The following is a 14,333-nucleotide window of genomic DNA, read 5'->3' on the forward strand; positions in this document are numbered from 1 at the left end:
CAAAGGGCAGGAAATAATTCTTTTTTGAATTCCAGTTTACTTCCCAAAGTGCAACAAAAATAAATACAATAAGCAAAAAACAGCTGAATTAGAAAACCTTTCAAATAAGGAAGGTTGCAGTGTGGGGGTTGGTCCAATTTTGCGGATGCCCTCCCTGGTATGGATTCTTACAATTTTACTTTTCTATACACAAGACATTTGCTCTAGCCTTTTTCTCAAATTATTTAGTCACTTCTCCAGTATCTTTTCTACTAAATTATGTCTTCTGTTGCAGAAAGGAAAACATACTGATAAAAAATAGTTTAAAAATAGCTTAATCTAATCATAACCATGAACTTGTGTTTGAATAGCTTTGAAAGACACAGGATTAGCAGATGGTTAATAACAAGACTTCCATAAAAGGACATATGTGAAATACAGAAATGAAAGTTTTGTGAAGTGATACCTCACTCATTTTCTAATTTATTATACAGCAGAAATTTAGAATATAATTTGGCACCATAATAAATCTTAATACGAATGGCAGCGATCTCAGCTGTTGTCTTGTATTTTTCATTGGTAGACAAGACATAGTTAGTGTGAGTTCAAATGAATATCCCGCTATGTATGAACCTCAATATATCAAACGTCTGTACTAGGTGTCTGTTACACATTGCAAGGGAATCAAATAAATACTAGATGTGCTCCTTTTTTCTTCAAAGATACTTGTAACCTAGTTCTAGTGGGAAAAGGTAAGTGCTTCTAAAAATAATTCACAAGTCAGTAACAATTTGAAGGCCTCAACTGTTAGTACATAAAATAGTACAAGATGACTTTTGACCAAGAAAAAACTTGAAATGCTGTATGATGGCCTTTTGGCCTCCTAAATGTAAAACAAAAGCACATTTTTAAGATAAGTAAACTATGTTTAGCTACCTCGCTTTTATAACCTGCACTTGATTTCATCAATCTATGTAATATAAAAATTTCTATGTTTACTGTTTCTTCAGTTTTCATAATCCTTTGGGTTGGTGAAAAGATCACCAAAATAATTTATAAAACAGCTTCTCCTCTGTTCTTTCTAGCTGGGACCATCTCATAATGTTTGTGTACATTCCTGTTGTCTTCTACCTCTCATCCACAGCGTCTCTCTACTGCCTATGACCAGCCTACATAAGGTGAGGAAATTTCCTGCTTCTTCAATGACCCAGGTGAGCTTACTCAAGTAATATTCTCTGTCTTTATGAAATGGGCATTGTTCCTCCTTTTTGTGTTCTTGCATCACCACAGTAAAAAGATAATCCATCACTAAAATTTGTGAAAAACAGAATAGTTCTTTGCTGTTGGCTTCTTATTAAATATTGGGTTTGTGAATTTATATATTCTTTCTCCCTTATGATGTTTCAGACACTTGAGGTTAGGCTAGAGGGAACAGTTGCCTACAATTTTAAGGTGCATTTTATTCTACTCAATGAACTACCTATGTAGACATATGAGCTATGATTTGTAGGCTGAGAAGTAAAACCTTCACCTGATTCTGAACCCCCGAAGTTGAGTCATAGTTGAGGTCTGTCCCTCAACTAACTTTTCTCTTTAAAGGAAATTCCTTCTTAATTGAGTACAGCGCCTGGGTGACTAAAAGATGGGCTTTGTGACTCAATAGTTTGAATATTTTATTTTTAGGGGGTTGTGTTGATATCCGTGAGGCTTATTGGTCTTCTCTTTAAAAAGCAATTATTAGTGGAACTAACTTGCCAGACAACCAGAAATGCCTAGAGAGAGAGATTGATTGATTGATTGATTGATTGATTGATTGATTCTTAGAGTACTCACATAGCTTAGACCCTCACTGTGAGTTTTTGTTTCATTGGAAATAATCTATAGTTTCAGATGATAGTAAAGTAGCACAACAAAGAGAAAGTTTACAAACAGAGAAAAAAACGAGATTCCTCTTTTAAGTTCATGTTATTTTAATAAGAAATGTTTAAAAGAAAAATTTGAAGCCTTCTTCGCAGTGGACTTGCCATGCTGAATTTTGGTACAGACATGGAGCTATGCTCTTGCCATCTATTCATTTCATTACATGTTTTTAACAAATATATTTCGAATTCAAAGCCCTTTTTTAGGAGATGTTGGAGACACAATTCATAAGCATGAATTAACAGTGATAGAAGTGTGATTGCATTTGACTGAATTGCAGAGCAAGCAATGCACTTAACACTAGTCATTAAAAAGGCACATGGAAAGAAGGTGAAGTATCTGTTAGTCTAGAATACATGGGAAATTTTTCAAGGATTCACCCAGAACAGAGGCAAGGACTTTGAATGACCTTTTTCTGCTCATCTGCTTTAAATTATTTCCTTTGTCTTCAGCACACTTCTAATAATGACACTAATTCAAGAAATTTCTAAACCTATAAAAGACTAATGTAGATATAGATATGAGTCCTGTAATTTTATTATAATTACTTTAACTTTATCTGCTTCTGGAAATGGAAAGTTTTGCCTGTATTTCATTAAAATTAAGTTACATGATATAAAAAATTGATGATAGATATGGTTCTTAAAATTCACTTGAGTAGGTTTTCATCCATTGTGCGCAAAATCATAACACAGATTTTGAAATTTGAAACTGTAATACTTTGATATTATTAATCGAATTGGTGCCCATCTCTAGAGGAAGAAACAAGGAAGAGATCAAAGAAGAAAGAAGTTAACCACTTATACCTGTTTGAAGGTTGATGCTAGACTAAAATCTAGGACTTCCAGGCTGTTTTTGAGCATTTTTTATTTAGGTTTCACTTTTGTCCACATTTTTTTTCCTTAGAGAAGTAAAGCCAACATATGTTTGCTAGATAGAGAGAGGGTATCCTAAGTTCAGAGACGTAAAGTCTAATTTTGTGTGATGCAAAGTATATGAATTATTTTTTCATTTTAAATTTATCTTCTTCAAAGAAGTAAAGTGCTAAGATATTCTGGGTTTCTTATTGTTTAGCAGTCTTTATTGTTATCTATTATAAAAGTGAAAAAATAGCATACATTTAATAAATCTAGAGTAAATAATAAATCTATAATAAAAATCTATAATTATTAATAATTTATTGATATGTTTTTATTAAAGTCCTGAATATTGTTTTACTTCAATTCTCCAGGATATTTATATAAGCAAAGTAAATTTATATAAAAATGCACATATATGCATATGGATATGTGTGTGTGTATATATATAGTGCACACAAAAATACATATTTACATATGCATCTACTATTACTATATATATAAAACTTCTTTTATTAATCTAATATTCCTAAAGTAGTTAGGGTGTTAATATTTCTAAGGTCCTCAAAACAGTATCTGGCATACAATAAGCATTACATGTTTCCTTTTAGCTACGATGACATAGTTGATAATCTAACTAAATTTTAGATCCATAAAGAAAAGTAAAAAAACATAGGTTTATTTCACTTTAAAAATAAAAATTTGTGTTCAATACAAAATGATAAAAATCTCTATTATGGCTTCAACATTTCTGAAAGCATTACATCTCTACCATTCAGTAAATAATAAGTGCTAAATGAGTGGTATGGAAAATAAGTCTTGTGGAAGTTTAAAAGAAGGAAAGATTGCTTCCAGATGAAACAGTCAGGGAATGCTTTACAAGAGTCAGGATTTAAGCTGTGTTATGAAAAATGGGCAGGATTTAGATTTGGAGAAGCAGAGTAGGGAGGACTGTGTTGAGAGGTCTTATAATAGGAGTAAAATGTAAAAACAGAGCTAAATTTTCAATTTTCTCTGCCTTGGGTTTGATGAAATAAGATTAATATATTTAAGCATGAAGCCAAGAGGGCAATGTCCTTTCTCTCTTTCATTGACTTTTGAACTCTCTTCCACTATCACTGTATAATTTTTAAAAAATAAGTGTCCCTTGACAATATCTTTTCTATTATATTTTATTGGATAATGATATAATTACATTTGTGGCTTGGGAAATAATATATTTCTATAATTATGATACTATGTTATATTTACAATGTGAAATAAAAGCAAGTGAGTGTGTGTTGTGTTGTGTTGTGTTGGTGTGGTATGTGTGGTGTGTGTCATTCTGTGAAAGCTGGGTTTCTCTAGTTCATAAAGAAACCAGACAGCTGTATTTCGTCTTCTCCTCTCTTCTCCCTTCCCTTCTCTTCTCTTCTCTTCTCTTCTCTTCTCTTCTCTTCTCTTCTCTTCTCTTCTCTTCTCTTCTCTTCTCTTCTCTTCTCTTCTCTTCTCTTCTCTTCTCTTCTCCTCTCTTCTCTTCTCTTCTCTTCTCCTTTCTCTCTTTCTTTTTTTTACCCGAGTAGGAAGAAAGGCATTTTCTCTTCTCAAGCAGAATACCGATTGAAATATAGCTGGGCATTGGAAGTTGCAGAGCATACCATGTCTAATAAACTTCATGGAAATCTGGTCACAAGAGGTGGTTCTGGATTTAGTTGTTTCCTCAGAAAAAAAGCTCTGTTCTTGATCTTCCAACAGCCACATCACCTATATTATCTTAACTGGCAAGGGACACAGTCTTGCATACTCTCCTATGTGCTGGCTAATAAAGTTCTTTGGCAATTTAATCATTAGTAAGACGTATTATGAAAAAATCTTTGGAAAATGAAATTGCAAGTGAGTATCTGCTGGGGAAAAAAAGGACAATGCCTTAAATACATATCCAAGCTGAAAATAAATGATTTGGGGATTTTCTGCTGTTTAGCATTATTTGCACCAATGAGCCCCTCTATTCCTTCTGGTAACCAAATGTTGACTTAGTTTGTCTGCTAGAAGTCTACTCCAGCTGCAAAGAGATGAAGTAATTATGGTAGATTCAAGTTAATTGTCAATATAAATCCCTGACTCAGTTATGTATAAATACAAAGTATTTTATTTCCTGTTTTATTTGGTAAAAGTTTTTATGAAATATACTAAGGTGAATTTTAGGTTAATATATAAAAATAATTATCAAATACCAAATATGGTGAAAATTATCTGCATTTCATTTTCTCTAAATAATGTAGCCTCATCTGTTAATATATACCAGTTCAATTTAAAATATTTATTACACCCTCTTTGTGAGTAAAATCCTATGATCACATCACCTTAGGAGTTATTTAGATGTGATTAAAGCTTAGAATTTCAGCTGGACAAGCCCACAATGTTTGTGGCTCCACTTTGCACCTTAAAACTTGCATTTGCACCTGCAAAAGGCTGAAATGAATAATAAGTCAGCACATGTGTCTTCCATTATTCATTTTGTTTTTATGAGCAGATGTGGGTGATGTGGGCAAAGAGCTAGATGCATCTTTAATTGAGAAAACCTGTGGAAAAGTTAGCCTTAAATCTCTCCTAGGGAATTGACTTAGAACACTATGCACCATGAATTGGAAACTACGAATCAGACCCAAATGTTGACCAGACAACCCAAGCCTGAACATAGGCTGTCAAAAGTGAACATTATAAACATTAATCTCAGTTTTTTTTCTTTCAAATTTCTCTATAAATAGTACTGTGTCCACTAGGTTTTTTAAAATGTTCACTCTAAAGTGATATAAACCATCAGGAATAAAGACATAACACCCAGTTAAATTTATTTGGAGAAAAATAAATTGGATCCCAATCTTATTTTTTCATGCTGTACTCACACAGAAAGAATTTCAAATTGTGCAACTTCGTTTTTTTTTTTAAATTTACATTTAACTGTTATCTTTGAATATTTAGTCTATTGAAGTAACTTGTCAAGTTCCTACTGTTGAGGAGTGAAGGTAAGATTGAACAAGACACAGACCCTGAAACAAATAAAAGTGAAGTCTATAAGGTTTGGCTATTCTAGAGCCTATACTAATAATATAGTTCTTTGTTAAATCAAAATTTTTTCTGTTTTTAGCATAAAATTGAAAATTAGATTGTTCTATAAAAACTAATGCTAAGACAAAACAATTAAAAATAACTATAGCTACAGTAATTTGTTAATGGTAACACAGTATAAAAAGATGTATATTGTAATGTCAATAAAATAAAATATGGGGAGAGGAAAAGTTAAAGTTTCCAAAGTTTTAAAATATGGTTAACATTAAGTTGGTATCAGCTTAAAATAGACTTTTATAACTACAAGATGTTTTACTTAAGTCCCATTATAACCACAAAAAAGACTTGTAGTAGATACACAAAATAGAAAGGAAAAGGAATAAAAGAATACCATTATAAAAATTATCAAGTCACAAAAGAAGATAGCAAGAGAAAAAGAAAAAAACAAAGAAACTATCAAATAGTTGGAAAATAATGAATAAATGGCAGTACATCCTTATCCATCAATAATTACTTAAAATGTAAATGGATTATTCAAATGACATAGAGTGGTTGAATGGATTAAAAAAATGAGATCCAACTGTATGCCACCTACAAGAGACTCACTCTAGCTTTAAGGGCACACATAGGTTGAATGCGAAGGCACTAGAAAAGATATTCCATGCAAATAGTAATCAAAAGAGAATGAGGTAGCTGGATTTATATCATACAAAACAGACTTTAAGTCAAAAACTATCACAAGAGACAAATAAGGTCATTATATAATGATAAAGGGATCAATTTATCAAAAGGCTATAACAAATACAAATATACATGTACCCAATATCAGAGCACCTAAATGCATAAAGCAAATATTGCCAGAACTGAAGGGAGAAAGAGGTAGCAATACAATAATCATAGGGAACTTTAATACCCACTTTCAATGATATATTGATCATCCAGGAAAATAAATCAGAAAATATCAGACTTGAAAGACAGTAGAGACCAAATGGACCTAACAGACATATATAGAACATTCTATTCAATTGCAGCAGTGTGTGTGTGTGTGTGTATATATATATATAAATATATATATATATATAAATATATATATATAAATATATATATATATATTTGAAGCTGTCACAGAACATTCTCTAGAATACATGATATGTTAAGCCACAAAAAAGTCTTAATAAATTCAAGAAAATTGAAATCATATCAAGTATCTTTTCTGATTTTCTGACCATGGTGGTATGGATCTAGAAATTAACCAAGGTGGAAAATTAGAAAATTCACAAATACATGGAAATTAAACATCACGTTCTCAAACAGTCAATGAGTCAGAGAAGAAATCAAAAGGGAAATAAAACATATATTGAGACAAACTACCAAAACTTAAAAAATGCAGCAAAGGTAATTCTAAGAGGAAAACTTATAGTGGTAGTTGTTTACATTAATTTGTTTTTGATTTTGTTTTTGTTTTTAGAGACAGGATCTCACTTTGTTGCCCAGGCTGGAGTGGAGTGGTGCAATCACAGCTAACTGTAACCTTGAATCCTTGGGTTCAGATGATCTTCCCAACTTAGTCTCCCAAGTAGGTAGGACTACAGGCATGGAACACCATACCTATTATTTTATTTTTTGTAGAAATTGGGTTGCCCAGGCTAGTCTCCCACTCCTGGCCTCAAAGAATCCTTCTGTCTTGGCCTTGCAAAGTGCTGGATTTGCAGGTATGAGCCACTATGCCTAACCTCAAATCTTTCTTTACTGCTAACTTGACACCCCAGAACAATAAAATAAGCAGAACAAACTAAGCACACAGATAGAAGAAGAAAGGAAATAATAAAGATTAGAACAGAAATAAATAAGGACTAGAAAAGATCAATAATACTAAGAGTTTGCTTTGTGAAAAGATAAAGATGACAAGACTGAATTATAAAGAAAGAGAAAGTATGACCAGACTAACAACTAATAAGGAGATTTAATTAGTAGTCAAAAACCACCCAACAAAAAATGCTCAGCACCTGAAGAATTCACAAGAGAATTCTTCCAAACAATTAAAGGAGAATTAATGTTGATTCTTGTCCAACTTTTTCGAAAAAATTGAAGAGCAGAGAATACTTTCAAACTCATGAGGTCACCATTACCCTAATACCAAAGTCAGACAAGAATACTATAAGAAACAAAATGTACAGGCCAATATCTCTGATAAATATAGATCCAAAAATCCTCAAGAAAATACCAGGAAACCAAATTCAACAGCATATTTAAAAGATCAGCCATCATGGTCAAGTTATACTGATCCCTGAAATGCAAGGATAGTTTAACATATGCAAGTCAATAAATGTGATATGCCACATTAACAGAAGAATAAAAATTATATGATCATTTTAATAGAAGCAAAACAAACATTTGACAAAATTTAACATTTCATCATAAAAATACTTAATGTATAGAACATACATATAATTACATGCCTCAACATAATAAAGACCATATATGACAAGCTCACAGATAACATCATATTCAATGGTAAAAATTTGAAACTATTTTTCTAAGATCAGATAGAAGAGAAGAAGACAAGGGTGCTCATTCTTAACTTTTCTATTCAATATAGTATTGTATGTTCCAGTCAGAAAATTAGTCAAGAAAAATAAATAAAATACATTCAAATTGAAAGGTAAAATTGTCTCTGTTTGCAGATATAATGAGGAAGAAAGCCTAAAACCCTACTAACAAACTGTTTGAACTAATTAATCAATGCAGTAAAGTTCCAGAATACAAAAGCAACATTCAAAAATCACTAGAGTTTCCACGCACTAACAATAAACTACACAAAGAAGAAATGAAGAAAACAATCCCATTTACAATAACATCAAAAGGAGTAATATACTTAGGAATAAATTTAAGGAAGAAGGTGAAAGATCTGTACACTAAAACTATAAAACATTGATGAAAGGAACTGGAAAAACACTAACATAAAGATATTGCACGTTCATTGATTTGAAGAATTAATGTTATTAACATGTCCATACTACCTGATGTGATTTATGGATTCAATGTAATCCCTATCAAAATTACAATGATATTTTTCATAGAAATAGAATAACAACTCTAAAATTCATATGGAACCATAAAAGACCCCAAATAGCCAAAGCTGTCTTGAGCAAAAAGAACAAAGCTGGTTGTAGTACACTAACTGATATCAAAAGATGCTATAAAGCTATAGGACTTAAAACAGCATGATAATGGCATAAAACAGCCACATAGACCAGTGGAATAGAATAGAATGCCCAGAAATAATTTCACACATTTATGATCAATTGATTTTCAGTAAAAATGCTAGAAACACATAAGAAAGGAAAATCTCTTTAAAAATTAGGAGGGGAAAACTGGATATCCATATGCAGGAGATAAAATCTGTATCTCACATCAGATATGATTAGTTTGACAAGACAGCCATAACAAAGTACCACAAAGTGTGTGGCTTAAACAACAGACATTTATTGTCTAATGGCTCAGGAAGTTTGAGATCAAGTAGGCAGCAGTGTCACGCTTCCTCTGAAGGTGCTAGGAAAGGATCTGCTTTTAGGCTTTTCTCCTAGTTTCTGATAATTCTTTGGTTTGTGGCAGCAGAACTCTAATCTTCACTGAGCACTTTCCTTGTGTGCATGTCTATCCCAACATCCCTATTTTTTTTTCTCTGTATAAGGACAGCAGTCATATCAGACTATGGTGCACCCCAATTACTTCATTTTATCATCATCCCTCTGTAAAGACCCTATCTCTAAATACAGTCAAATTTGAGGTATTTGGGGTTAGGACTCCAACATCTCTTTTTCATGAGACAAAATTCAACCCATAATAATGTACAAAAATCAATTCAAAATAGATTAAATAATTAAATGTAAGAACTAAACTCTAAAATTACTAAAGGAAACATAGAAAAAAAGTGTCTTGACATTGGTCTGGGCAATGATTTTTTGGGTGTGACCCCAAATGCACAAGCAAAAACAAATGAAAAATAGACAAATAGAATTGCATCAAACAAAGAACCTTCTGCACAGCAAAAGAAGCTACAAAGTGAAGACACAACCTATGAAATTGAAGAAAATACTTGCAAATCATACACCTGGCAAGAGGTTAATATCAAGCAATATATTGAATTCAAACAATAGCAAGAAAGCAAAGAATCCAGTTTAAAAAAATGGGCAAAGGAAATGAATAAATATTCCTCAAATGAAGACACATGAATGTCCAACAAGTATATGAAAAAGTTAATGTTACTAATGACCAGATAAATAGGAATAAAAAAACACAATAAGGTATCAACTGATGCTTGTTAGAATGCCTATTATCAAAAAGTCAAAAGATAACAAGTATTGATGAGGATGTAGAGAAAAGGGAATGTGTGCACACTGGTTTGGGGCATGTAAATTGGTATAGCTATTATGAAAAATAGTATGGAGGTTCCTCAAAAGTTAAAAATGGGAATACCATATGATGCAGCAATCTTCTGGTTATGTATCTAAAAGAATTGAAATGTATCTCGAAGAGATAATTGTGCTGTCGTGTTCATTGTAGCATTATTCACAACAGCCAAGATACGAAATCAACGTAAGTGTTCATCAGTGATGAATGGATAAAAATACTGTACACGGGGGGCGGAGCAAGATGGTCAAATAGGAACAGCTCCAGTCTCCAGCTCCCAGTGCGAGTGACACAGAAGACAGGTGATTTCTGCATTTTCAACTGCGGTACCGGGTTCATCTCACTAGGGATTGCCGGGCAATCAGTGCTGGTCAGCTGCTGCAGCCTGACCAGTGAGAGCTGAAGCAGGGCGAGGCATCGCCTCACCTGGGAAGCACAAGGGGGAAGGGAATCCCTTTTCCTAGCCAGGGGAACTGAGACACACAACATCTGGAAAATCGGGTAACTCCCATCCCAATACTGTGCTTTACCAAGGGTCTTAGCAAACGGGCACACCAGGAGACTATATCCCACACCTGGCCGGGAGGGTCCCATGCCCAGGGAACCTCCCTCATTGCTAGCACAGTAGTCTGTGATCTAACTGCAAGGCAGCAGCGAGGCTGGGGGAGGGGCGCCTGCCATTGCTGAGGCTTAAGTAGGTAAACAAAGCCCCTGGGAAGCTCAAACTGGGTGGAGCTCACAGCAGCTCAAGGAGGCCTGCAAGTCTCTGTAGACTCCACTTCTGGGGACAGGGCACAGCTAAACAACAACAGTAACAACAACAACAACAACAAGAAAAGCAGCAGAAACCTCTGCAGACGCAAACGACTCTGTCTGACAGCTTTGAAGAGAGCAGTGGATCTCCCAACACTGAGGTTGAGATCTGAGAATGGACAGACTGTCTGCTCAAGTGGGTCCCTGACCCCTGAGTAGCCTAACTGGGAGACATCCCCCACTAGGGGCAGACCTACACCCCACACCTCACAAGGTGGAGTACACCCCTGAGAGGAAGCTTCCAAAGCAAGAATCAGACAGGTACACTCACTGTTTGGCAATATTCTATCTTCTGCAGCCTCTGCTACTGATACCCAGGCAAACAGGATCTGGAGTGGACCACAGGCAATCTCCAACAGACCTGCAGCTGAGGGTCCTGATTGTTAGAAGGAAAACTAACAAATAGGAAGGACACCCACACCAAAACCCCATCAGTACGTCACCATCATCAAAGACCAGAGGCAAATTAAACCACAAAGATGGGGAAAAAGCAGGGCAGAAAAGCTGGAAATTCAAAAAATAAGAGCACATCTCCCCCTCCAAAGAAATGCAGCTCATCGCCAGCAACAGATCAAAGCTGGATGGAGAATAACTTTGACGAGTTGAGAGAAGAAGGCTTCAGTCCATCAAACTTCTCAGAGCTAAAGGAGGAATTATGTACCCAGCACAAAGAAACTAAAAATCTTGAAAAAAAAGTGGAAGAATTGATAGCTAGAGTAATTAATGCAGAGAAGGTCATAAACGAAATGACAGAGATGAAAACCATGACATGAGAAATACGTGACAAATGCACAAGCTTCAGTAACCGACTCGATCAACTGGAAGAAAGAGTATCAGCAATTGAGGATCAAATGAATGAAATGAAGCGAGAAGAGAAATCTAAAGAAAAAAGAAGAAAAAGAAGTGAACAAAGCCTGCAAGAAGTATGGGATTATGTAAAAAGACCAAATCTACGTCTGATGGGTGTCTGAAAGTGAGGGGGAAAATGGAACCAAGTTGGAAAACACTCTTCAGGATATCATCCAGGAGAACTTCCCCAACCTAGTAGGTAGAGCAGGCCAACATTCAAATTCAGGAAATACAGAGAACGCCACAAAGATACTCCTTGAGAAGAGCAACTCCAAGACACATAATTGCCAGATTCACCAAAGTTGAAATGAAGGAAAAAATCTCAAGGGCAGCCAGAGAGAAAGGTCGGGTTACCCACACAGGGAAGCCCATCAGACTAACAGCAGATCTCTCAGCAGAAACTCTAAAAGCCAGAGGAGAGTGGGGGCCAATATTCAACATTCTTAAAGAAAAGAATTTTCAACCCAGAATTTCATATCCAGCCAAACTAAGTTTAATAAGTGAAGGGGAAATAAAATCCTTTACAGATAAGCAAATGCTTAGAGATTTTGTCACCACCAGGCCTGCCTTACAAGAGACCCTGAAGGAAGCACTAAACATGGAAAGGAACAACCTGTACCAGCCATTGCAAAAACATGCCAAAATGTAAAGACCATCGAGGCTAGGAAGAAACTGCATCAACTAATGAGCAAAATAACCAGTTAATATCATAATGGCAGGATCAAGTTCACACATAACAATCTTAACCTTAAATGTAAATGGACTAAATGGTCCAATTAAAAGACACAGACTGGCAAACTGGATAAAGAGTCAAGACCCATCAGTTTGCTATATTCAGGAGACCCATCTCACACGCAGAGACATACATAGGCTCAAAATAAAGGGATGGAGGAAGACCTACCAAGCAAATGGAGAACAAAAAAAAGCAGGGGTTGCAATACTAGTTTCTGATAAAACAGACTTTAAACCATCAAAAATCAAAAGAGACAAGGCCATTACATAATGGTAAAGGGATCAATTCAACGGGAAGAGCTAACTATCCTAAATATATATGCACCTAATACAGGAGCACTCAGATTCATAAAGCAAGTCCTTAGAGACTTACAAAGAGACTTAGACTCCCATACAATAATAATGGGAGACTTCAACACCCCACTATCAACATTAGACAGATCAACAAGACAGAAAGTTAACAAGGATATCCAGGAATTGAACTCATATCTGCACCAAGCAGACCTAATAGATGTCTACAAAACTCTCCACCCCAAATCAACAGAATATACATTCTTCTCAGCACCACAATGCACTTATTCCAAAATAGACCACATAATTGGAAGTAAAGCACTCCTCAGCAAATGTACAAGAGCGGAAATTATAACAAACTGTCTCTCAGACCACAGTGCAATCAAACTAGAACTCAGGACTAAGAAACTCAATCAAAACCACTCAACTATATGGAAACTGAATAACTTGCTCCTGAATGACTACTGGGTACATAACGAAATGAAGGCAGAAATAAAGATGTTCTTTGAAACCAATGAGAACAAAGATACAACATACCAGAATCTCTGGGACACATTTAAAGCAGTGTGTAGAGGGAAATTTATAGCACTAAATGCCCACAAGAGAAGGCAGGAAAGATCTAAAATTGACACTCTAACATCACAATTAAAGGAACTAGAGAAGCAAGAGCAAACACATTCAAAAGCTAGCCGAAGGCAAGAAATAACTAAGATCAGAGCAGAACTGAAGGAGATAGAGACACAAAAAACCCTCCAAAAAATCAATGAATCCAGGAGTTGGATTTTTGAAAAGATCAACAAAATTGATAGACTGCTAGCAAGACTAATAAAGAAGAAAAGAGAGAAGAATCAAATAGATGTAATAAAAAATGATAAAGGGGATATCACCACCGACCCCACAGAAATACAAACTACCATCAGAGAATACTATAAACACCTCTGTGCAAATAAACTAGAAAATCTAGAAGAAATGGATAATTTCCTGGGCACTTACACTCTCCCAAGACTAAACCAGGAAGAAGCTGAATCCCTGAATAGACCAATAGCAGGCTCTGAAATTGAGGCAATAATTAATAGCCTACCAACCAAAAAAAGTCCAGGACCAGATGGATTCACAGCTGAATTCTACCAGAGGTACAAGGAGGAGCTGGTACCATTCCTTCTGAAATTATTCCAATCAATAGAAAAGGAGGGAATCCTCCCTAACTCATTTTATGAGGCCAACATCATCCTGATACCAAAGCCTGGCAGAGACACAACAAAAAAAGAGAATTTTAGACCAATATCCCTGATGAACATCGATGCAAAAATCCTCAATAAAATACTGGCAAACCGGATTCAGCAGCACATCAGAAAGCTTATCCACCATGATCAAGTGGGCTTCATCCCTGGGATGCAAGGCTGGTTCAACATATGGAAATCAATAAATGTA

General features: G+C 35.0%; 1 long non-coding RNA gene across 1 annotated transcript in view; it reads left to right on the forward strand.

Moving 5' to 3' along the window:
- Positions 1–14,333, forward strand: part of LOC112427016 (uncharacterized) — a 557,450-nt gene that overhangs the window by 67,196 nt on the left and 475,921 nt on the right. The window contains exon 2 of the long non-coding RNA XR_011606499.1: positions 1,065–1,190. This is a non-coding gene — a long non-coding RNA (uncharacterized lncRNA). The remainder of the gene's footprint in view (positions 1–1,064; positions 1,191–14,333) is intronic.

Source organism: Macaca nemestrina, chromosome 8 (assembly GCF_043159975.1).
Source record: "Macaca nemestrina isolate mMacNem1 chromosome 8, mMacNem.hap1, whole genome shotgun sequence".
Lineage (NCBI taxonomy): Eukaryota > Metazoa > Chordata > Mammalia > Primates > Cercopithecidae > Macaca > Macaca nemestrina.